This window comes from Podarcis pityusensis, assembly GCF_964106645.2.
Source record: "Podarcis pityusensis genome assembly, chromosome: 10".
Classification (NCBI taxonomy): Eukaryota; Metazoa; Chordata; class Lepidosauria; order Squamata; family Lacertidae; genus Podarcis; species Podarcis pityusensis.
Window position 1 is genome coordinate 13,727,577 of NC_138035.1, and position 23,876 is coordinate 13,751,452.

At 44.1% G+C, this 23,876-nt stretch overlaps 1 protein-coding gene across 7 annotated transcripts in view; it reads right to left on the bottom strand.

The window, feature by feature from the left end:
- The window catches only part of SOX5 (SRY-box transcription factor 5), a 764,489-nt gene that overhangs the window by 57,928 nt on the left and 682,685 nt on the right, over positions 1-23,876 (bottom strand). The gene's annotated exons all lie outside the window — the stretch shown is intronic.

Genomic DNA, 23,876 nt, shown 5'->3' on the forward strand with positions numbered 1-23,876 from the left:
CTGCCTAAGTGCAGAACCTTACAATTGTCCCTATTGAACTTCATTTTATTAGCATGGGACCAGTTCTCCAATCTCTTAGATCAGACAATGTTATTTATACCCCCCCTTTTAAAAATAAATAATACAAACATTGCTGTGACGAAAACAAAATGTGATCATGAATGACGATGGTTCCGGATTGCTAACCAAATATGCCATTCTTTGTAGAAAGCAAAGAACACCCCCTGAACACACAAATTATAATAATTTGTACATTAAGCGGAAAGATTGCCAGCAAGGCCTCTTAAGCAAACATTTCGTTGCTGCTAGAGTAGATTTGGCTGAGCTTAGAAATGTAATTGAGATTTTGGCCTTGCCCACTGTTACCATCTTATTGCACACTCTGTCACTTTCGTGAAGTTGGTGAGGCTCAAGCCACACCAGAAACCTGAGTCAGGGATCTGGCCGGCACATCCGGCCGAATGACGTGGCCAAGTTCTAAGGAAGCAGCCTAGACTGTGCCATTTCAGACGACAGATAGGAAAAGCCACAACTCTGAAGAAACAACTCCCCTTCCCCGCAAATAGAAAAATAGCTCCACAGGGAATGCTTGGGGCCACAGCCTTTGTGACTAATGCACAATACAGTGGTACCTCTGGTTACAAACTTAATTCGTTCCGGAGGTCCGTTCTTAACCTGAAACTGTTCTTAACCTGAGGTACTACTTTAGCAAATGAGGCCTCCCGTTGCCGCCACGCTGCCGCCACACAATTTCTGTTCCCATCCTGAGGTAAAGTTCTTAACCCGAGGTACCGAGGTACTACTTCCAGGTTAGCAGAGTCTGTAAGCCAAAGTGTTTGTAACCCAAGGTGTTTGTAACCCAAGGTACCACTGTATATTAGCTTTAGGATTTTGAGGTGGGTGGGTAGGTGGGTGGAGCAATAAAAATGAGCACCCCTTGCCCTCGATTTAAGGGTCACTGTCTACTTGGCCACCTAAGGGTTCTGCCACCTTGTGATGGGGTCTGAAACACCACTGTGAGGAATGAAAACCAGAGCAACGAACCCAGATCTCATTGGAATTTGAGGGTTTCAAAGCAAGGCAGTCTGTCCATCTCCACTGCCAACGTGGCTAAAAAGAGCTTGCAAAGCGGTGGTAATTGATGGGGCTACGGACTACATTGCTGCAAGTGGAAAGTGCAACTTAAGAGGACTTTGCATTGTGCACCATCTGACTGGGTGGGGGCGGGGGCTGGGGGCAGCAAAGCTGGAATGACCTGGCAGAAGCAGAGGAGAAGCTGCTCTGCTAAAGAGGCTTTTCCTGACCTCTGGGAACACATCCATTGCATATTGCAGCCTATTTAAATGACCTTGATGGCAAGAAATTACAGCCAAAGCGTGAGAGATGCAAGGAGCCACAGAGGGAGGTTTTTTAAAACAACAACAACAACAACAACAAAAGAAGAAGAAATAATAATAATAATAACGCACCCTTACTGCTTTGGAAACAAAGCCCCAGACCTACTCCCTCCCCATCCCCAGCCAGTTTCCCCCCTCCCTTTATTTTCTTTCCCCTTTCATAGAGATCTTCATTTCATCATAAATGCACAATACGGTGAATTTCCTGGCACATCTGGGCCCATAGACAATCATGCCATTGTCGTTTACTGAACAATACCGCCAGTCACTGGCTTATCTACTGAGTCGCTAGCTTATCCCAAAAACGTCTGACCAGTAAATATATCCATAATGGACATCCAGCGGCAACTGGCACACACAAAAGTCAGACCTTCCCCATCACTGCCTCCAGAGACGGCAGTTGTACAGACACAGAGAGAGAGAGACAAAGAGAGAGACAGACAGACAGAGATTGACAGTTCTCTTCCTCCTGTTCTCTTCCTCTTATCCCATAAGCAGTTCTGAAACTACCAGCCGCGGTTATAGAAGTGCAGAGGTAAAGGCAGTTGTGAAATACGTTGTGTAAATGAATTATGCTGCTGATATTATCCTCCCTGATGAAATAATTGTATTAAATTAAGCAGGGATGCTCACATGACAGGATGGCGGAATTAGATAATTCTCCTCCGCAACACCAGCACACACACACACACACACACACACACACACACGTGTGCACAGACACACACACACACTGGTACTTCCTCCCTGCTCCCCCCACCCCAGCCTGCCTTTCTCAAATTCTGATTAAGAATAATGCTTCTCTTTCTCCCAAGGAGGGAATTTATGCATCTGCAGAGACACATAGAAATGCAAGAAAGTGGGGGGGGGGGGGAGAGAGAGACACAGGGGATGGACAGACACCAAAGTCATAAATTTTAGCTAAGACAGTGAAAAATGTGAGTGATCTCCCCCCTGCTTCCTCCCATCCACCCTAAAACCCGGGAACAGAATCATCCTGAAACTACTATTGTTTCTGTAACTTGTTGCTGGGCAAAACCCTTTTCTGGTGCTGGCCATCTACCAAGCCACCCAGTGAAGTATACTTTTTCCAGCTCCCACGTGGAGGAATAGATGGCAGCTGAGAATTAAAACATAAAAGATGACTTGCTGGATCTGGGCAACCAGATGCTTCTGGAAAGGTTTGCAAGCGAAGTAGAACGGCACTATTATACAGCAACCAGAGGTATTTTGCGCCTGAACACAGAAGCTGAATCCCACTGTCATGGCTAAAATAGCCAGTGACCCTCTGTCCGTTTGTCCGCTCCTTTTGAAAAGTAAACTAAGCCAGTGACAATCAGCATACAATTGTGGCAGAGGGGACTCTTCTCCACTGTTTATGCTGAGTGGAAGTGTACTGGTTAAGCATTTCAGACTAGGACTGGGGTGACCATGAAACTTACTGGGTGACCTTGGACTAGTCACAACTGCTCATTCCTGCATTGCAGGGCCCTGGCGTAGATGACCCCCGGGGTCCCTTCCAGCTCTACAACTCTATGAACCTGCTTCACCAAACTGTTGTGAGGATAAAACTGGGAGGAGGAGGAGAAGAAGAAGAGGAGTTTGGATTTGATATCCCGCTTTATCACTAGGCGAAGGAGTCTCAAAGCGGCTGACATTCTCCTTTCCCTTCCTCCCCCACAACAAACACTCTGTGAGGTGAGTGGGGCTGAGAGACTTCAAAGAAGTGTGACTAGCCCAAGGTCACCCAGCAGCTGCATGTGGAGGAGCGGGGAAGCGAACCCGGTTCACCAGATTACGAGTCCACCACTCTTAACCACTACACCACACTGACTCTCACAGTCCCGAGTCCCTTAGATGAAAAGCATCTTATGAATGTAAAAAAAATAAAATGAAGTTTACAATATTGTTTGGTTTGGCCTGGAGCAGGTGTTCAAACGGTACATCCCAAACTGATCTACTACCTGGCAAAGTTTCTTTCAGTCCTGGTGAACACCAAAGCTTGCACACCATTTCATGACAGCCTGGTTGGCCTTAATAAAGGTACTGATTTTCATTATTTTTTTCCGGCATGCCCATCTTTACTCTTTAAATATCCCCCCAAGCCACCTTGACTGCATTTCTCAGTGCTTTTGCTTCTCACTTATTTAGTGTCCTCGCCTTTCCATTCCGCAATTTCCACAACTTTACTTCGCACAGCACTGGAGAATGGGAGTTCCTGGGCGTATTGAGCTGTTTGCCATTATGCCAGCTCTGGAGATATGACTTAATCATCCTGCTTTTTGCACAGAGTTCGCCCCCCCTCCCCTTTTATAGTCTGCAGCTGGCTGTCGGACAAACAACAAATGCTACTTTTAATTCTCTGTTTCAGGTCACCTCCCGCTCCCCTGCTCCCCTCCTTCCTCATCCTCTTTTGTCTTCTTTACCATGATGCCTTGCTGCTTCAATGAAAATATGGCATCCGGTTACAATGACCTGCTTGCCTGCCCAGAAACCCTCGGCTTTTATGCCTGTCTATTCCATATGCTGTTTTGCTGAGATAGCGAGCCGGTGTGCTGTTTCCCCAATGCATCTGGCACTGTGGTTTGTCTGTGTTTTACACACAATTCATCAAGAGGAGGGGAAGAGGGATGGCTGAACAAAATCTTCCAGTGCATTTCCTCAGCACGGCAGCCGAGCAATCTCGAAACCCAGAGCGGCGGAGACCTCCCTGTACTCACACACACGGGGGTAACAGTGACCCACCATGACCCTGAGGCATGCCACCTGTTCCACTGTTCCGTATTAGCATTTAGCATTTTTTTTACTTAGCAAGATTGATATACTCCTTAACTGAGCAAATATATGGGTGTAGAATATTCATTTAAAACAGCAATAAAAACAAACCGGGAGAAAACAGTAGAAATAAAACCAACACCTGTTTAAAAAACACAAGATGAATATAATAAAATTAAATATCTGTGTACACTTGCCTAAACAAAATACTTATAGACTTGTAGAGTTGGAAGGGACCCTGAGGGTCATCTAGTCCAACCCCTCCAATGCAGGAATGTCAACACGCGGTCCCTCATCCAATTTTAAACCATACCAGACCCTGCTTAGCTTTGCAAATGCGCTAGCCGTTTTATTGCTGTACCGCTCAGAGGACCTTTTGAAAGCATTCCCACTAAGCTAAACTAAGACCACCAGGGACTAGGTAAGCTTCCTGTTTTTGGTATCCATTGAGGAATAAATCCCTGACAGGATATAATACATACCAACAGTGGCCGGCGTGATGGGGCAGGGGCAGAGTCAGTGCAGTGCAAACACACCGGCAGAGCCAATCTGGTGTTCCTGTCCCTGCATACGCACCAGGCTGACCTCGCTGCTGCTGCCTCTCCTCTCCTCTTCACCTCTCCCTCCAATAAGCAGCAGTGGCTCACCTGTCAGGCCTGGTAATTGCCACCCCCCACATTGCACATGATGGAGGGCTAACAAGCATGGGGGTTCATGCATTTGGCAAGTATTTCGAAGTACCAAAAACACCCCCCAATGGGAAGTTCTTTTCAACCTCAGTGGAAAAATTTAAAACATGTATGAAGCTTTGGCTCTATGGTAGGCCAAAGAGACCAGCAATTCCTCTCCTTTTGCAAACTGGCCACCACTGCTTTTGTGGTTTGTTATATGGCTCCTCCAGATAACTGGCATTCCCTAATAACTAGAGCATTGTTCAGCTAGATTTCCCACACCACGGTTGTTTGGTTTCAATGCTAGCCCCCACTCCCAGTTCTCCATAAATAGGTTCAGGCTAGCTGCTAAACAGGAAATGAGTGTCTTAGCTACAGATCAGCAGGGATCAACACAGCATCTGCAAATCCCTCAGGGAGGCCAGGAGCCAATTTCTTACTTTGCCTCGAACAATACACAGTGTTTCATGAGAGGCAAGAGAAAGGCTGAGAAATCGTGTTGGAACTAGAGGGAGATTCCCCCTTCATCAAAAGCAGCACTTCTTCTCAATATCCCTCCCCGTTGAATAGGCAGCATTTGGGATGAATAACAGTAATTGACAAAGCTCTTTATCAACACTCATTAAATTAACTCTCAGTGAAACATCCTTATCCCTACATTGCAAATAAAGGCGACCCCAGGTGTCTGGCTCACTGAGTGACTTTCTCCCTTGCCACAATGGAAATAAATTGCAACGTCAGAGAACATGAGATACTATCGGGAGGGTCAGATGGAACAAGACAGGTGCAGCTAAAGAATATACAGAATGCAATGAACGCTGGGAAGATTTTCTCATGGGTGTTTCAGCAAAGGGCTGGATAAGTTGGCCTCTGGAGGTTTTCTCCTCAATACATCTCTTTAGGAGGCAGTGGCCAAAGGCAGAGATCATATGAATATACATATGAATATAACAAATAAAGGCTTTGTTACTGGGTTTTAGAGTTAATCTAACCCTGACCAGGATGCAGGTGGTGCTGTGGGTTAAACCACAGAGCCTAGGACTTGCCGATCAGAAGGTCGGCGGTTCGAATCCCTGTGACGGGGTGAGCTCTTGTTGCTCGGTCCCTGCTCCTGCCAACCTAGCAGTTCGAAAGCACGTCAAAGTGCACGTAGATAAATAGGTACCACTCCGGCAGGAAGGTAAACGGTGTTTCCGTGCGCTGCTCTGGTTCGCCAGAAGCGGCTTAGTCATGCTGGCCACATGACCCGGAAGCTGTACGCTGGCTCCCTCAGCCAATAAAGCGAGATGAGCGCCGCAACCCCAGAGTCGGCCATGACTGGACCTAATGGTCAGGGGTACCTTTACCTTTACCTTTAACCCTGACCAGGACCACACCTGTAATATACAGCAGAGCACTGAAGCTAATTTCCATGGTGGTTTATTTTCAACTGCCTTTTTAGGGTATTTCGATAGGCATTATTTTATTATTTCATCCGAGATAACTCGACTTATGGTACCGCACCCTACACAGTGGTGGCGCCCAAACAGGGCATTTTCTGTTATAGCCCCTGATGCCCCAACCTCTGACATACCAGGCCAAGTTCTAGGTGTTGCTATTAGTACATAAAACCCATAACAGCTTAGGACCAACTTGTCTGCGGGATCGCTTCACCCAATATATGCCCACTCAACACCTTCAACCTGTGGAACTGACACTGTTGCAGATGTCACCTAATATTTCTCCTGCCTTACTGATATCAAGGAGGAACTTTCATGATATACTCTCTTTGTTGCCTGTTTAAAACATTTTTGTTTAGGCAAACTCATCTAGGCATGTAGAAGTTACATGGCTTTCTTTTGAGCTACTGTTGATTCTCATCATCTTCTGAATATTTTAAATACCTGCTTTTTTAAAAAAATCTGTGATTTCACAGTTTTGTTTTATATCTTCGTAAACTTCCTAGAAGTCTTCTTAGGCAGTATATAATTTTTGGTAAACAAATACGGGAACCACCAGCTGCTTCAGGCATCCTGTAAAGACTTATCTTTTTGCCTAGACTTTCCCTGATCCAGAAAATCAGAATCTTGTTTTATGCATTTGAAGTCCAAGAATTTCTGTTTCTATATGCTTTTACACAACAGTTTCATTGTTTTTATGCTGTATTTTTCTTTTAACGGTCTTGCTTTTCTGTTGCACACCGCTTAAGAGACTTGTAAAATATTAAGCAGCTTATAAATACTTCCAAATAAAAAGGAACAGATAAATCATTCCTCCCAGAAGATGTAGTGATGCCTTCAAAAGAGATTTAGTCAGGTTCATGACTACTCCATGTGGAGGAGTGCTGTTGCATTCACATCTAGACAAAAGACTTCCTACAGACATCTGGTTGGCCACTGTGAGAACAGGATGCTGAACTATGGTGGGCTATTGGTCTAAGGCTGCAGGATTCTTTTTATATACTGTATTTTTCAATGTATAAGACGATGTTTTTTGCTAAAAAAAAAATTGGGGTCGTCTTATACATGGATGTGAATGCACAGGGGTTTGGGCACTGGCTCTGGTGGCCTGGGCTCGGGTTCAGGCTCTTGAAATATGGCAACCCTAACTTTGGGTGACCTCTGCCCAAAGTTTGATGTTTAAAATACTGGTTTCTTAATTTTGGGTTCAAAAGAAAAGGGGTCGTTATATATAATGGGGGATCTTATACATGGAAAAATGTGGTATTTAAAGTAAAGAGTGCACCATTAATACGGGGATACTTCCTGAAATAATAGCTTATTTTCCTTTTAGTACTGAGCTGGGAAAGGGCTAGAGTGCAGAAAGAATAAGAAACAAAGGTCTTCGAAATAGGAAGTAGCCTTCTGCTGACTCAGCCCATTAGTCCACCTGGCTCAATACTGATTGGTTGTGGCTCTGCTGGATTTCAACAAGGAGTCTCTCCCAGTCCTACTCTGGAGATGCCAGGGGTTGAACTTTGGACCTTCTGCATTCAGGGCAGTTCCTCTGCCACTGAGCCCTTCACAATGCTAGGCATGAGAACACGGGAGGGGTGGGGGAACTAGCAAGGGCCCCAAAAGATGCTCAACGGCATGCTATTAAATGAAACAGAATCAAGGAAACAGAAGCCATGCTGATCAAAGTCTACCACCTCTCTCCGCTGCAGATGACGCCTACGCTGAAAGCATCCCACCAAAACACATTGATATGAAAACAAATTAGGCACAGACCCCTTGTCTTGCTGTGGCCGTATGAAAGAGAGGAAATAAAATAAAATAAAGGGAGAGAGGGGGGACCTGCAACTGAGTCAAAGGAGCTTTAAAGAAACAAAAAAAATCAAAGAACTTGGACACCCCACAGAGAAGAGATACCTCTTCAAAACCCACCTGGATGCCTACATAGACTTACGTACCAATGCACATATGCCCTGCAGAACATACATAGTTGAAGGCATTTGTGGGTCTTGGATGAAACAAGTCTGCTTTTTATTCCTTCCCCACCCACTCTAGTTAAAGCCAACTATGTCAGCCTGATCCTAGGCTCCTTTGCTCAGAAGTTAACTCCTGCTGAGTTCAGCAGGTCTCGGTGGGGTGTTAGGGAACGGGTGGTACCTCTACTGGGGGGGGGCACCCCACCTATGGCTCCTAGAAGCCATCGGCATGTGACAGGCGCCACACCCCAGGAAACGGCTTTGATTGGCCAGGTGAGGATAGCTGATGGGTCTCAAACCCTTGGTGAGCTAGGGGCATTCCCTGCAAGTAAAGACAGGCTTCTGCGGATTGAGTGGACGAGACCAATTGTGGGTCCAATGGTCAAGAAGGTCAGATGGGGCTCCTCAACCTGGGGAGGTAGCCCATCTAGTAGAAGGAAAACCTTCACTGCCTTGCAACTATTTGTGAGAGAAAGGATTCGGGAGTAAACCCCGAGGAAGAATCTTTACCCGCTGCCTTGGGGGCCTCTTCAGAAGAAAAGGCTCAGGAGTGAACCCTTAAAATTCTGCAGACATTTCACTATCTACTTCCAATTTCATGTTAGGCAAAATGTCGCTGTCAACTCTGTTTGGCTTAAATGAGATTGCCTGCTCTAGCATATCAGTTCTGTGGTTTGGTAGCACCTCTTTCTCAGCACTGTTAAATGTTTACCTACCTAGTCCTTACTGTTAACAAGTGGAAACATGGACACTTGAGGAAGCATTAAGAATTCCTTTGCCCATAACCCCCTGATCCAATAGTGTCTCTCTGTAGAACACAGTTCCTGGTAAATCAGTGTTAGCCAATGTAGCACTACTCTAGATCTTGTGGACTCCAGCTCCCATCCGCTCCAACCAATTTGGTCAATGGTCAGGGATCAGGAAAAATGAATAAGGAATCTGTTATTCTAGGTTTCTTGAATAACTTATAAGAGCTCACACTGAAAATCCATTTTGGCTGTGTCACCCAAAGTTTTGATGTACAGTGGTGCCTCGCAAGACGAAATTAATCCGTTCTGCGAGTCTCTTCGTCTTGCGGTTTTTTCGTCTTGTGAAGCATGGTTATTAGCGGCTTAGCGGCTATTAGCGGCTTAGCGGCTATTAACGGCTTAGCGGCTTAGCGGCTTTAAGAAAAAGGAAACAAACTCGCAAGACGTTTCGTCTTGCGAAGCAAGCCCATAGGGAAATTCGTCTTGCGGAACGACTCGAAAAACGGAAAACTCTTTCGTCTAGCGAGTTTTTCGTCTTGCGAGGCATTCGTCTTGCGGGGCACCACTGTACAGATGAAGTCCCATATACCATTTGGTACTGGGGAATGCCACACCTCTACATTGCAAGGGCAAGATCCATTCAATTACACATCTGTTTTTCATTGTTTCATGCCAGTTCATTTCCATATCAGGGTGTTGTTGTTGTTAATAAACAGAGAAGTGCATGAACAAAATTGCACCCGTATATGCTATTAAACATTAAATTTGACCGTATTTTGCATATTTCTTGACCTTTCAAACGTATTTGTGGATGTATTTTCTTGAAGCATGGACATTTTGGGCATTTTAAACACTTCTGTTTGTGTTTTCTGAGGTGAGAACTGTACCACAAAACTCAGAGAAGTGTGATAGCTGACAGATTGTCTGCAATGCATTTTGTACTTTAGTTTAGGCGATGTGGAAAGTTTGGTCTCCTATGAAATGCGAAATGAACAAAATCCTCGAGCATCCCTAGCTGCAGCCGAGAATTTCTGAACACTGAAAAGAACAGCCAAGTGAGCAGATCGCACCACCAAATACATATTTTATATGAGCAATCAAGAGCCCTTTCTCTTTCTTCTCTCTCAGGAACTTCCCAATTCCTTTCTTTGAGCATGAGCATGTTTGAACTCGCGACATTCAGAAGAAAGAAAAGCATGCTTTAAAAAGGAGTGAAGTGACATATTGAGTCATCACATCACTCTTCTGTGTTTCAGAGGGCCTAGGTGCATGGTGCTCAAACCCAACAGACAGCATTCAACCCATTCTCTACTTCAAGCTCACTGTTGTCAGCATGCCTCTGCAAGCGCCTGATGCTATCTGGTTGGGGTCCTGTTCTGAAAGCAAATCAGTGTGCATCAACAGTGGTCAAATGACCACATTTCCACATCCAGTGCCATAGAGGAAGCTCAACCAACATGGTCTGAGTGCTTTTCAACCATCACATCAGCACTCTGCTGCGTTGTGTAGGGCATCCCGGAAAGACTTGCGTAACATGCCTCTCTTGATACTGTAGAATACATAAGACAGTGCTTCTTTGTCTAAAAATTATAAACAAAGTCCCCCCCAAAAGAGCAACCATCTATAAAAACCACAACAACATATGCCTACGGTTCATCTATGATTTTCAGGACTCGAGAAAATCTTGACTTAAGAACACTTCCAAATGCATTTCCATCACTCAAGACAGAAGACATTCACCTCCCAGAAACTTTAAAGAAGCGAAATATGGAAAGCAGGAGGAAGACGCAAGAGACCTCGAGGAGGAGAGACCTTTAATCCTCCTCCTGGCTTGGCCAAAGGGCTCCCTGGCCCACTCCAAGACGGCTGAATTGTGTCAGAAGCTAGCTGACAGCTATTTTTTGATGATTTTATGGCTGACGTCTTCAGATCGCCTTTTATTTTAATGATAACCCCAATGCAAACATTAAGATTGTCATTGTCTTACTGGCAATGTCCTAAGGGGGCCTGATGTCTTTTGAGAGACAGAGAGAGCGGGGGAGAGAACCCATAAAGCTCTCCAACGCTTGATATACAGTGCCTCTTAAGGGCAGTTTTATGCCAGATGGAGTAACCTAGGTTTTCACCTTTCAGCTATTCAAGGCTTTGTGATTTCAGGATTGCCACCTTTTAACCCTGCATATTATGGAAGGCTTGTTTAATAGTAATTTCTTCTGCTCAGCAAAGTCCGGGCATGCTTGTTCTGCCACCTTCACTAAACTACACTTTCTCAAGATTCTTTGACAGAGGGAACCATGACAGTTAATACTGGGTAAAACCAAAATTAGTGGATGTCCCATGGTTCTGGCATAATAACAAAAGGAGAAATCCATATCTCTCTCCACTATCTCCCCATCATGCAAAATATTATACACTTCTGTCTCGACCCTCCTTGTCTTTTCATTCTAGATGAAAAACCACAACCATTGCAACCTTCTCTCATACGGTCGTGGTTCCACTTCTTTTGTCATTTTGGTCATCCAAAATGCGGTTTGACAGTAGTCAGTGGGATTTGTAAGACAAGGAGAGGACTGATAAAAAATTGAGAGAGTGTGATTATGCACAAGCTTAAGTACAATGAACAAGCAATTTCTTTTTTTTTTTTAAAAGCCATGGCTCTGTGGTTTCCGTTTATCTCTTATGTGGAAGCTCCAAGCTGCTTATCATAATTCAATCAAATATAGCTGGCAATTGGCTCTATAGCCAATATTTTATTATCTGGCTATATAACTTACAGACCAGAAACTTCTCACTCATTTAGGAGTTGTTTGGTTGTTTTACTTAACTGTTGCTCAATATTAGAGTGAACCAAGTACCCCTGATATTCTAGTAATTTGTAATCTTCGTGAGTCTTCGTTTCCCCTGAATTTGTCATTTTGCATCATTCTGTTGGCTCCTCCTTTTCACTGTCTGCATTTTGAATTTTATTTCAAAATAGGATTGCATTTAAACTGTAAAAAGAAAACAAATTGGCCACAGGTACATAATTAATGGATAAAAGGTGACGTTTACTAGAACGTTTAAAAAAACATAATTTCTGCACACTGCTTTCCTACATCCGGCATAATGTGCTTACGGCGGCACTTTCCTCCATCCATCCATCCCACTTTTGACATGTGTCCCCCCCCCCCCACACTCTGTAAAATATTTGTAAGTAGCGTGGGGTAGGAAGAGGAGGGGAAGAATCTTCAAAGATACTTTAGGGAGCCTTTTGTGCCAGTTTTCCCATGGATATGTCATGTTGAGTCTCATCTGTCACTACCACTCCAGTGGTGTCATATTTGCACAAAATCACGTAATGCAACAGGACTGACAGATGCGTGATGCGGCTTGTCGTTTTGCTGCATGTCAGCTAGAAGGCTGCGCGAACCTATTTGTTATCTATCTGTTCCCCCCTCGCCTCTATCCAGAACTCCGCTGCCAAAACCGTTTGCCTGACTTACTGTCCCTGCAGTGCCCTTCCTTCCTATTCCCTGTGCTGACTTCCCATCTCCTTTGGTACGCAGAAGAAGCTCTTTCTTCCTTACCTTTCACGGATTCATAGAATTGTAGAGTTGGAAGGGACCCTTAAGGTCATCCAGTCCAACCCCCTGCAAGGCAATGGCCTTGCCTTCTCATCTTTCTCTTTGCACATGCACTTACTTACTTACTTCTTACTCAACTGATCGATAGGCCACTTAATATAAAAAGAAGCTGGAAGTGGTTTACAAAAGGAGGAATTCCAAGGAGTCTTTAAGCAGATTGCTCCATCTGTCCTTAACTCCCCAAGTGCACTGTTCCAGAGGTAAAATGTAAATGCATATAAACACACATATTAGTGGAAATGATGTACATAAATGCATGACATCTGTGGCAAATGCTTTGCAAAAAATGGGTATATTGGGCAAAATGGCACACATACACACACGTGTGTGTATCGGAACAAATCTGCACTAAAATGCTGGTGATTTTTAGGATTTTTTAAAATAAAAAAACCACAAAGTTTTAGAAATGAACTTAAGAGTGAAAAAATGAGAAACTTAAATCAGCAGGTTCATCTGTCCCTAACAGTTACGCGATAATTTTTCAACACTCTCCCTCTCTTGCCTCCGATAAGGTAAGCTGGGAAAAAGCTGGCTGTCAGGTCAATTTTAAATTTGGTAGGTTTCAGGGGACCATCAAAAAGCAACAAGTTCTGAATTATTTAAATATATAGCCCCAGAACACTTCAGGTCATCTCCAGCTAGTGATTAGGTAGATGCCAAGGAGTTTGAGCTGAAGTGAAATTTCACATCGATCTGAAATTGGGAGAGATTTCAGAATCTGAATTCAACATTTGAAATTTTCAGAGAGGTTCAAGTTCCACTTTTGGATTCAGCTTTGGTGAATGCTTTAAAGTTGCTTAAATCCCAATGCTTTACTGATTAATTTTAAGCTAAATAGCTGCATGTGAAATTCAACAGTTTTACAACCGGTATTATCCCCTTGCCCCACAAAACACTTGCTGCATCCAACTACATTCACACTTGAACTATATTTTGGAAATGCTGGAGAAAATTACAAAACTAGAAACTCTTACATTTGTATCCTTGCATGCAAAGTTGAGGTGGGGGAAATTGCACTGGGGGCTTTCTTTTTCTTTTTACCCCAGACTCATTTCTGCTCTGCAAAGAGTTAAGATTGCTGGGAAAGGACAAACAACAACCTGCCCATCCATTTTGTTTCAGATTTCATTCAGCCCCTACAGTTACATTTTTATGACCCAGTTAGGAATTTCTGGCCAGCTGGATGCAACAACACTATTTGCTATCCTAATGGCTATAAACATTGTGAGGGTTTGGCTTGTTGTCCAATATATAAGCTATAAAATGATATTCTTCCTCTGTTTGCTTTATGCACAAAATTGTGCTTCAATGCCCAATATTTCTCTCTCTCTCTCTGAAGACCGTACCTCAAACTAAACTCTGGCTTCCAGTAACAGGGAAGCATGTAGAAACATAGAATCTGGATGGGAACAGGGGGCTTTACATGCCACAGGGGCAGCAACCTCATGCCCATAGGTTGCTTGTAGCCCTTCAGAGCTCTTTATCTGGCCCTTGGGATCCTTCCCAGACCACACCCTTGTCTGGCCTTGCTCCATGTCCTCCTTGAATGCTTTTGCCAGAATGGAATTTGCTGATGAATTGTGATGACGCCTCTTCCTTGACTGACTGGAAGATGGTGAGATGTGTGTGCATGACTTGGGTCACTTCCCATGCCTCTGGAGACATGATCTGCACCTCTTTTGGACCCCACCATTTGCCCTGGACCCCACAGAGCCCTGATACTCCCATACAAAAAAGAATTCCCCAAAGCCTTCAGAATCTTTGAAGTACTATTTTGCTAACAAGATCCTCTCTGTGCAATGATCATTGGGAGTGGGGATAGCTTAGTCATTGGAGCATGAGACTCTTAATCTCAGGGTCATGGGTCTGAACCCCTCACTGGGCAAAAGATTCCTCCATTGCAGGGGATTGGACGAGATGACTTTAGGGGTCCCTTCCAACTCTACAATTCTATGGTTCTAAGCATTCTCCACTATGAAGCTCTCCTGTCTGTTTGTCTGTCTCCTGTTCACAGCTTCCAAAGCATGCAATCCTTTCCGGGCTGTTTCTGCTCAAGTCAAAAGGCTGATGCATCTTTTACCATCCACAGCTCTGTCTGGTGAACAGATAAATTGAGATAATGAGGGATTAAACCACCCCACCCTCTTTGCTTAAAGATCCAATCCAATGTTTGAGAGGGTTTTGCACACAAAGGAGAGAAAAACTTTGCATGCCCTGGTGGTTTGCATTGTTTACAGCTTGCCTAAACCACCATTTATTCTCCTTGTTGCAATTCCTGGGTGCTACTGCTGAGCAAATAGTAGCGTTGCTACCCAGGAGTAACTGAAAAGAACAGCAGCAGCAAAAATTGATCTGAACAATCTGTGTGCTGTAGACATTTGATGGGGATGCAACTGTGACTTGGGCAAAAGTCTGGGGTCATAATGAGGTTAAAAGGAAAGCCGACGGGAATTGGTGGCTCTTGCTACATTTCACAATAAATTGGCCCTGGATTTTTCAATGGCTTCAGACAATGCACAGTGCCTTGTTGAGCAGCAAGAGATGTTTAGTAAACATCCTAAGGAGCTGTGGAAACTCACAGGAGACCAGAGCCATATTGAGAGAAGGAGCCATAAAAGGCTTGATTTTGATGTACAACAGGTAGATAAATGCCACCTGCATTTATGTAAGGTTAAAATATACAGAAGGATAATTTCACACAATACAGGGAAACAAGAAAGCGGCCTTGTTCCTGTACTCTGTGCAACTAAACATGGCCCCAAGTTTATTGATGTCAATGGGAGGTAGTACACGCAGCTATTAAAAAAAACCAACCACCACTCCCCCATCCTACGGATACATCTATCACTGCTTCAAAGTAAACAATTTAGACTGTGAACACAAGGCCTGCATTTTCTGCCTTGTTATCAGTGTGTGTGGTTTTTCAGGCACAATTCACAATGTTGTTTAGGATTGGGGTGAGCATGCTTGAAGAACTGCTTTATCTCATAGGAAATAAGAGTGATATTGAAGACCTGCTTTTGAAGGCCCTTTGTCGGGAGCCCCTGCTGCCTGATATTAGACAGGTGATGATGGAGAAAGAGGCATGGAGGGCCTTTTCAGTGGTAGCAAGCTATTGACGGAACCCTGTCCCCAGAAAAGTTTGTGCTGAAGCTGAATGGAGATGCCCACCACTAATGCTGTGAGTCCATAGGCCTTGAAGGTCTAGACATCCACACTCACTCTGGTATACTGTGATTCAAGAAGACTATCTGCTATGCAGTAATACATGAAAGGGCCTTCTTGATACTGGTGCCCATATTATGGTGCTGTCCTCTGTCTGGTTCAACTGACCCTGACCCTGATGGGTTTTACAGTAAAAAAGTCCCTTATTCATCCAGGCTTCTGGTTAAACTGGTTTTTGGTGGAGATGGGCATGGGCCCCTAATTTGCTCTTTCTGAAACAATAAGTGAACTGAAATACATTTGTCTTTTGAAATTTGCATTTCCCTGAATTTTGCAATGTGGTTCCCCAGCCACATAATATGAACAAATTTGCATATACTGGGCTAAAAAGCATATACTAATGAAAAATATCAAATGGAAATGCATTATAGTGTGGGAAATTTGTTTTGCAAAAAAGAAAAAAAGAGGCACAGTTATATACAAAAATGTGCGCATCAGGAGAAATTCGCACTAAGACACTGGCTAATTTTCATGAGGACTTTTATAAAAAGAATTCCAAAGAGATGTGGAAATGTGGCATCTGTACTTAAGATTGAAAAAAGGTGAGAAACTAAGAAGAACCAGACTTGTCTGGTCTAACCCGTCCCTAATTGCACCCCACGGTGCGATTAATGAAGAGCAAGCTAGAGATTTCTTAAACAGTATATAAATATACCTTCCTGAAGAAACCAGAGGCCTTTCTCCTGGGCATGGTCGGCCAATTGGTGCCAAAGAAGGACAGAACTATTTTTATGTATGCTACAACAGCAGCAAGAATACTTATTGCAAAGTATTGGAAGACACAAGATTTACCCACTCTGGAAGAATGGCAGATGAAGGTGATGGACTATATGGAATTGGCGGAAATGACTGGCAGAATCCGAGACCAGGGAGAAGAGTCGGTGGAAGAAGATTGGAAGAAATTTAAAGACTATTTACAGAAATATTGCAAAATTAATGAATGTTAGAATGATGTCTGAATGAAGTTAAGTGGTTTTAGCAGCAATGTTATTAAGGTGTATGTAAAAATGGATTGTTAACAGATGAAAATCCAGAGTCATAATTTATTAAGTTAAAGGATTAAGATAAAAACAAAGAGGGAAAGGAATTGCTGAATTAATTAATAGAACTGGAACACAAAAAAAGGGAGGTGTGAGGAGGTCAGGGAAGCAAGGAAATGAAATGTAAGGTACGGAAAGATTGATGTGTTTTTTAAAAAAATGTTTATTATCTCTTTTTTGTATTTTGTATTATTTATTTATTTATTTATTTCCCCCCCTCTTTTTATTTATGTAATCTTTTCTTTGAAACTTTAATAAATATCATATATATATAAAAAAGAGATTTCTTAAATAAAATAAAAATGAGGGCAAGTGGAGTTGAATGCTGAGGTTCATATCTGCAGGGAAATAAGTAGTGCAAGAACAGAAGGTGCCAAGCAATTCTGCTCAGTCCAACATCAAACAACTGGTGAGGACCACTGATAAACAGTTTGCCAAGATGGTGGCTGCCAAGGTCTTAAGAGGTTCCAGTGATGTGCTCAAGTCTTACGTAGATTTAAAGGATGATCCTTGGCAGCTTCCCACCAATCATTCTCAGCACTTTTAGGGCCAACAGTTGCTCCATCTGCTGCTGAGGCTGACTTTGAACAATCCTTGCCGAAAAGCAGTGGAGCGATAACTCTTGAAGTTATCCTCTACGGAATAAAAACACCTCTCTCTATCCTCCAAGAACCCAACCCTTGTCGTAGCTTCAGGTGAAGCTACTACCCTCTCCAATAAAACTTGAACAATTCCTGCCTCCCCCCACACATTGTGCCAGAACAAATAAAGGCCTGCAGATGGGTTTTCAGCAAAACAACAGCTTCTTGAAGGTCATTTGAAGGGGGAGGGGAAGGGAAGGAACCTTGAACAGTTCCTGGGTGGAAAAATTTGGCTTACTGCGATTTTAATGAAATTTCCTCCGTCACAAAGGAACACAAAGATTCTCCGACAAATTTACGACAGGGCGAAGAAAGAACTTTAAGATTCCAGATTGGTCTTTGCAGGAGAACAGCTGAAACAGATCAGTGACCTGAAGTGCACTGTAATTCTGTAAAATCCTATATCAATCACATTACATTTCACACACGTTATTATCTTCCCTGGGTTTGCAGAGAAGGGAATCCCTTTGCACATCTACATTCAAAGTGTGTGTGTGTGTGTGTGTGTGTGTGTGAGAGAGAGAGAGAGAGAGAGAGAGAGAGAGATTTGTTATGTTAAAATGGTAAGATCCATTTTAATTTGTTTTTATTGTATTGCGTTTTTCATACTATCGAGCAACACAATTTATTGTCATAGCTGTCAACTTTCCCCTTTTCTTGCGAGGAATCCTATTCGGAATAAGGGAATTTCCCTTTAAAAAAAGGAAAACATTGACAGCTATGTTTATTGTATCAAAATCCCCATGTCTCCTCTAGGACCCCATTTAGGGTAACCAAAATGACCAAAGAGTTGAAGGAACTTTCATACTAGGAAAGGTTAAAACAATTGGAGGGACATGATAGAAGTATATAGGATTATGCACGATATAGAGAAGGTTTTAGGGAGTAGCTTTTCTCCCACTTTCAGGGGTTATCCAATGATGCTGAATGTTGGGAGATTCAGGAAGCACTTCTTGACATTGCATGTAGTCATACTGTGCAATTTGCTACTATGGAACATGGTAACGGCCACCAACTTGGATGACTTTAAAAGGGGATTAGACAAATTCATGGAGGGTGAGGACCTCACCATGCCTATTTTACTTCCGGTTTCAGTGGCACTATGACTATGAATACCAGTTGCTGAACAACACGAGCAGAAGCATGGAATTCAACATATGTCCTATTTGTGGACTTCCCAGAGACATCTCGTTGGTCACTGCAGGGATGGGATGCTGGAATAGTGATGGACCTTTGGTCCAATGCAGCAGGGTCCATCTTACCCTCCTTCCTCAGAGGTTTTTAAGCAGAAGCTGGATAGTCACCTGTCAGGGATGATTCAGCTGAGATTCCTGCGTTGCAGTGGACTAGATGGCACTCGGGACCCCTTCCAACTCCACAATTCTATAATTCTGGCCTCATCACTGTCAAGCCATAATTGGCTATGCTCAAATCCAGCTCTTCCAGCTCATGGTCCTGAGGTCACTGACACATTAGGGGGTAGAGCCAAAACGCAGATTTCCCACCTCGGTGGGAACTACAGCTGAGTGGCTGGTAATAATAATAATAATAATAATAATAATAATAATAATAATATTTAATTTATATCTCAACCTCCCCAGCCAAAGCCAGGCTCAGAGCAGTAAAAACAGTAAAGGTAACACAGTTCACATAAAATCAAAATCCATTAATTGAAATACATTCTAAAATCAGTTCGTTCTAAAATCAAATCTATGAGGATTACTGAAGGAGGGGGGGTCAGACTGTGCCTTGGCCAAAGGCCTGGTGGAACAGCTCTGTCTTGCAGGCCCTGTGGAAAGATGTCAAGTCCCACAGGGCCCTAGTCTCTTGTGACAGAGCGTTCCACCAGATCGGGGCCACGGCCGAAAAAGCCCTGGCTCTGGTTGAGGCCAGCCTAACCTCCCTGTGGCCCAGGATCTCCAAGATGTTTTTATTTGAAGACCGTAAGGTCCTCCAAGGGACATACCAGGAGAGGCAGTCCAGTAGGTACGAGGGTAATATTTTCCTGGCAAGGATAACTCCCTCCTTCACGTTATTTACCCACACAACTTCATATACACGTACTGACAACCATTCCAGTAAATTGATTTGACTGGCCTTCCAACTGCAGGCATGAAGAACGGTTGCATGCAAAAATGTCCCATGTTCAATCTCTCTCTGGCATCTCCAGGTAGGACTGTGAGAGACCCCTGCCTGAGACCCCTGGAGAACTACTGCTGCTGGTGGTCACTACTGAGCTAAATGGACCCCCAAAGGCCTGGATTGGTAGAAGGGAGCTTCTTTTGCCTCTGCCCCCTCTCCCCTGCTCCCATCACCTCTTTCTTCTGGGCGTCTGATAACTGCCACCAGAAAACACTCCTTTCAGATCGCTTTGTATTATAAATAATTTTGCTGCCATGTTTCAGTTCTGAGCTCAGAACTGCACTCACCCAAACTCCACAGGCAGATCAGGTGACCTTTCTCCAATTCAACTCTCTCTCCTCTCTCCCCCTCTCTCTCCCCCCTTTCCATCTCTCTGTGTTGTGGAGGACAGACAAAGTGATATGTCTGTCATACGCCATTACCATTAGAACAGAATCTTGTTCTTTTATTACAACTGAACTCTGCCGGATTTCTCAGCAGGAATGCTAAGTGAAATCAATGTCTTGGATTTCCAGCTTGAGCTTGGAGGTCACAGCCACTCTATCATGTCTCAGCATTATCCTTTCCTTTCACCCCCTCTCCTCTCTCTCTCTGAGCCTCCAACTGGCACACAGCAGATTGAAAACAGCAGGCTTCAGAAGGATCATGCTGCACAATTTTACAGCCTTTTGGAGGGCCCCTTCTCATATATATATATATATATATATATATATTCCTCTGGGGACCATTCCCCCACCCCCTTTCAATTTGCGGATAAATTCTGTTTGTGTCCTTTGAAAGAACTGCAAGCCAAAGGCACAGAAACACCTAGAAAAAGTATTTTTTAAAAGAAAAAAGAAAATTGGGAAGGAAAGAATAGCATAACAGAATTCTGGTAGCTGCCACTAGATTTTCTTTTCTTTTTAACAGGCATCCTTCCGAGTCACTGCAGTGGGGGCTGATGCCATTTGAGATGGGGGGGACAGGATGACAAAGGCAGAGAGGACAACAACAGGCGAAGCCATAGCCAAGTACAGACAGAGTCAACTTATTCTGGTTTTGCCCCCTGTACTCCACCCTGCAGAGTTCTACAAGGGCAACACTGAGGCAGAAGAAGGTGGTACTCGGTGCTGGTTGTAAGTAAGAAGGGGAGGGTGGGCTATGGCTGAGGTTGGCAGGGCACAGCCCCATGCTCCCTAATAAACCCCAAGAGACCCACCTCCACTGAGGGCAGATGTCATGCAACCTAACACATCCTTCGCCAACTCTGTGCTCTTTCAAGGTTTTTGTCAGGGAACTGCCATCGGCTCAGACGCAAGAGATGGAAAGGCAGTTGTGTTATAGGGAGCCTCCAAAAATCTTGAGAAGCAGTTCCTCTTCCGGCGAGGAGGAAAGCCCCACCTCCAGTGGAGGAGAGGTGCAGGGACCAGAGGATGCTAGGGAGAGCCTCAACACCGAGCCTGAGCAAACCGGAGAGGCGGGAAGTACGCCCTTGCCAGCGCCCATTCTGCGCAGTAGGCTTCGGTGCAGGGAGGGAAGGAAAAGGGAAGGGAAGGGCGCAGGGAGGGAAGGGCTGGGGGTGACGCAACCTTTATGCTGGGGGAGGTACAAAAACCGACCACTCCCAGATTCTGCTAGTGATTGAGCCAGACATGAACTTACAACACTCTTCACTGTAAATAGTTTGCACCAAGAATAAAGCCTGGAAAAGACAGGTCTTGCCTGCTTACTCTCGAGCAACCGCACCAGCATCTGACAGATTTGGAGTACAACTTCCATCAGCCCAAGTCAGGATAGCTGATGATACACAGCTCAACTTTGCCATGACATCTGAATCAGGAGAAGCTGTGAAAGCTCTGGATCAGTGTCTGAATGGTGAACGGGATGGAGGCAAATAAATCCTGGGTAGAAAGAACCTCCTTGAGCGGGTGGTTCCCAGGTTTGGGAAATTGGCAAGTTACCTGTTCGGGATGGAGTTGCACTCCCTCTGAAGCAGCAAGTGCGTAGCTTGGAGGTACTCCTACATTCATCTATGTCACTAGAGGCTGAAGTGTCCTCTGTGGATAGGAGTGCCTTTTAGCAGCTTCACCTGGTTTGCTAGCTACATCGTTCTTGCACAGGGATAGCCTGACCACTGCACATTACATGTTGGTAACCTCAAGACTGGATTGCTGTTATGCGCTCTATGGCTGCTGGTGGGGGCACCCAGTCAAGAACAGCTGTCTCCATTGTTAGAACAGCTGCTTTGGCTGCCCATCTACTACTAAGCCAGGTTCAAAGTTATTGTATTAATTTGTACTTGAACAACTTAGGCCCAGTGTACCTCAGGGGTCATCTGAACCCTTATCTTCCAGCTCGATCATTGAGATCATCTGCAGGAACATCACTGGTCATTCCCCGGGTTGGCAAGGCTCGTTGGACAGCAACGGGGAACTGATCGTTTAGTGCCATTGGCCCAATCTTGTGAAATACTCTGCCAACAGAGATTCAGCAGGCACCTTCTGTGCCAACTTTTAAATTCCTGCTCAAAACTTTTCTATTCCGCCAGAGCTACGTAGGCAATTGCTAACACATCTTCCCACAATGGTTAATTGATGGCTGCTTTGAACTTTTTATATATGGTTTTTATTGGGTGTTTTATGTATTGTTGCTGCAAACTGCTCTGATATGTTTCTTTTTCCGATAGAGCGGTAATATAATAATAATAATAATAATAATAATAATAATTATTTATTTATACCCCGCCCATCTGGCTGAGTTTCCCCAGCCACTCTGGGCGGCTCCCAAACAAATGTTAAAAACAGTACAGCACTAAATATTAAAAACTTCCCTGAACAGGGCTGCCTTCAGATGTCTTTTGAAGATAGGATAGCTGCTTATTTCCTTCACATCTGAAGGGAGGGTGTTCCACAGGGTGGGCGCCACTACCGAGAAGGCCCTCTGTCTGGTTCCCTGTAACCCCACTTCTCGCAATGAGGGAACTGCCAGAAGGCCCTCGGCGCTGGATCTCTGTGTCCAGGCTGAACGATGGAGGTGGAGATGCTCCTTCAGGTATACAAGACCGAAGCCAATTAGGGCTTTAAAGGTCAGCACCAACACTTTGAGATTAGAACTATTTTATATATAAATAAGTAAATTCAATGGTAGTATTTATTTCCCTGGCTATTTTTAATCTGGGCCTTTTTACTGCTCGGTTAAAGGCACTGAGACACTACTGTCAGTTCAAGGAATCCACTGTGATGTGATTAAAGAAATGTGGTCAGCAGACTGGAGGACAGTGAGCAAAGGGAAGATCATATCTTTCATCAAACATTTTCTCATCACCGAACCAAGAGTGTTTCATGCTTCACCCCCTAAGCACATTTGGCTTGAAAGCCAGTCTCAGTACTTTGAATGGAGTGTACTCTTGCGCACAGGTACAGCAAAAGGCAAGAAGGCAATGGTTCCTTCCTAAAATGAGAGATGCTGAGGTTTGGACTGGTGCTGACATTCATTCTGATTTGTTTGCAGGGCGAATAGATGGCATTGCATCAAAGCAAGCGTTATTCCACATTTTCCAGTGCATTTCCCATCATTTCCCTCATCACAAATATTCCAGTATTTGGAGACAGTGGTCTAGTTGTGCAAGATCTCCCAATCAACTGTGGTGATTGCTCAAACCAAATTTGCTGGTCTGTGACCAAATCCCACCCCAAAACAGCAACAGTCTGGAAGCGCCCAAAGATACAGTTGCATCTCTGACAATTTCTGAAAGCTGCAGAGATGTGTGTAAGAAAGCATGCTCGCCCACTCCCCAATCTGAAATTCTAACAGGTGGCATTTGATAAGGTGTACAATGCCCATGAAATCGTTTCCCCATCCTTAAGCAATGCACTGCTGAAGGAAAGCTCGCTACCCTTCTGAACTGCAGCTGAATCTGTTAGATGCACCATAATTTTGATATTATCAATTGCATGCTTCAGTCACAGGCCCCAGATGTTTTCAAACAGCTCGTGGATAGGTGGAAGGAACTTGCTATGTTTAGCTGGAGAAGAGACAATGATAGCGCTCTTCAAATATCTCAGTGGCTGTCACAAAAAAGACAATGAAGACCTCTTCTCTGCAACTCCAGAAGGCAGGACTAGATTGAATTGGCTGAAGTTACAGGATGACAGATTCTACTGGGATGTTAGGAGAAGCTTCTTGGTGGTAATATTAGGGCTGGATACACACCTTTTTAACATGC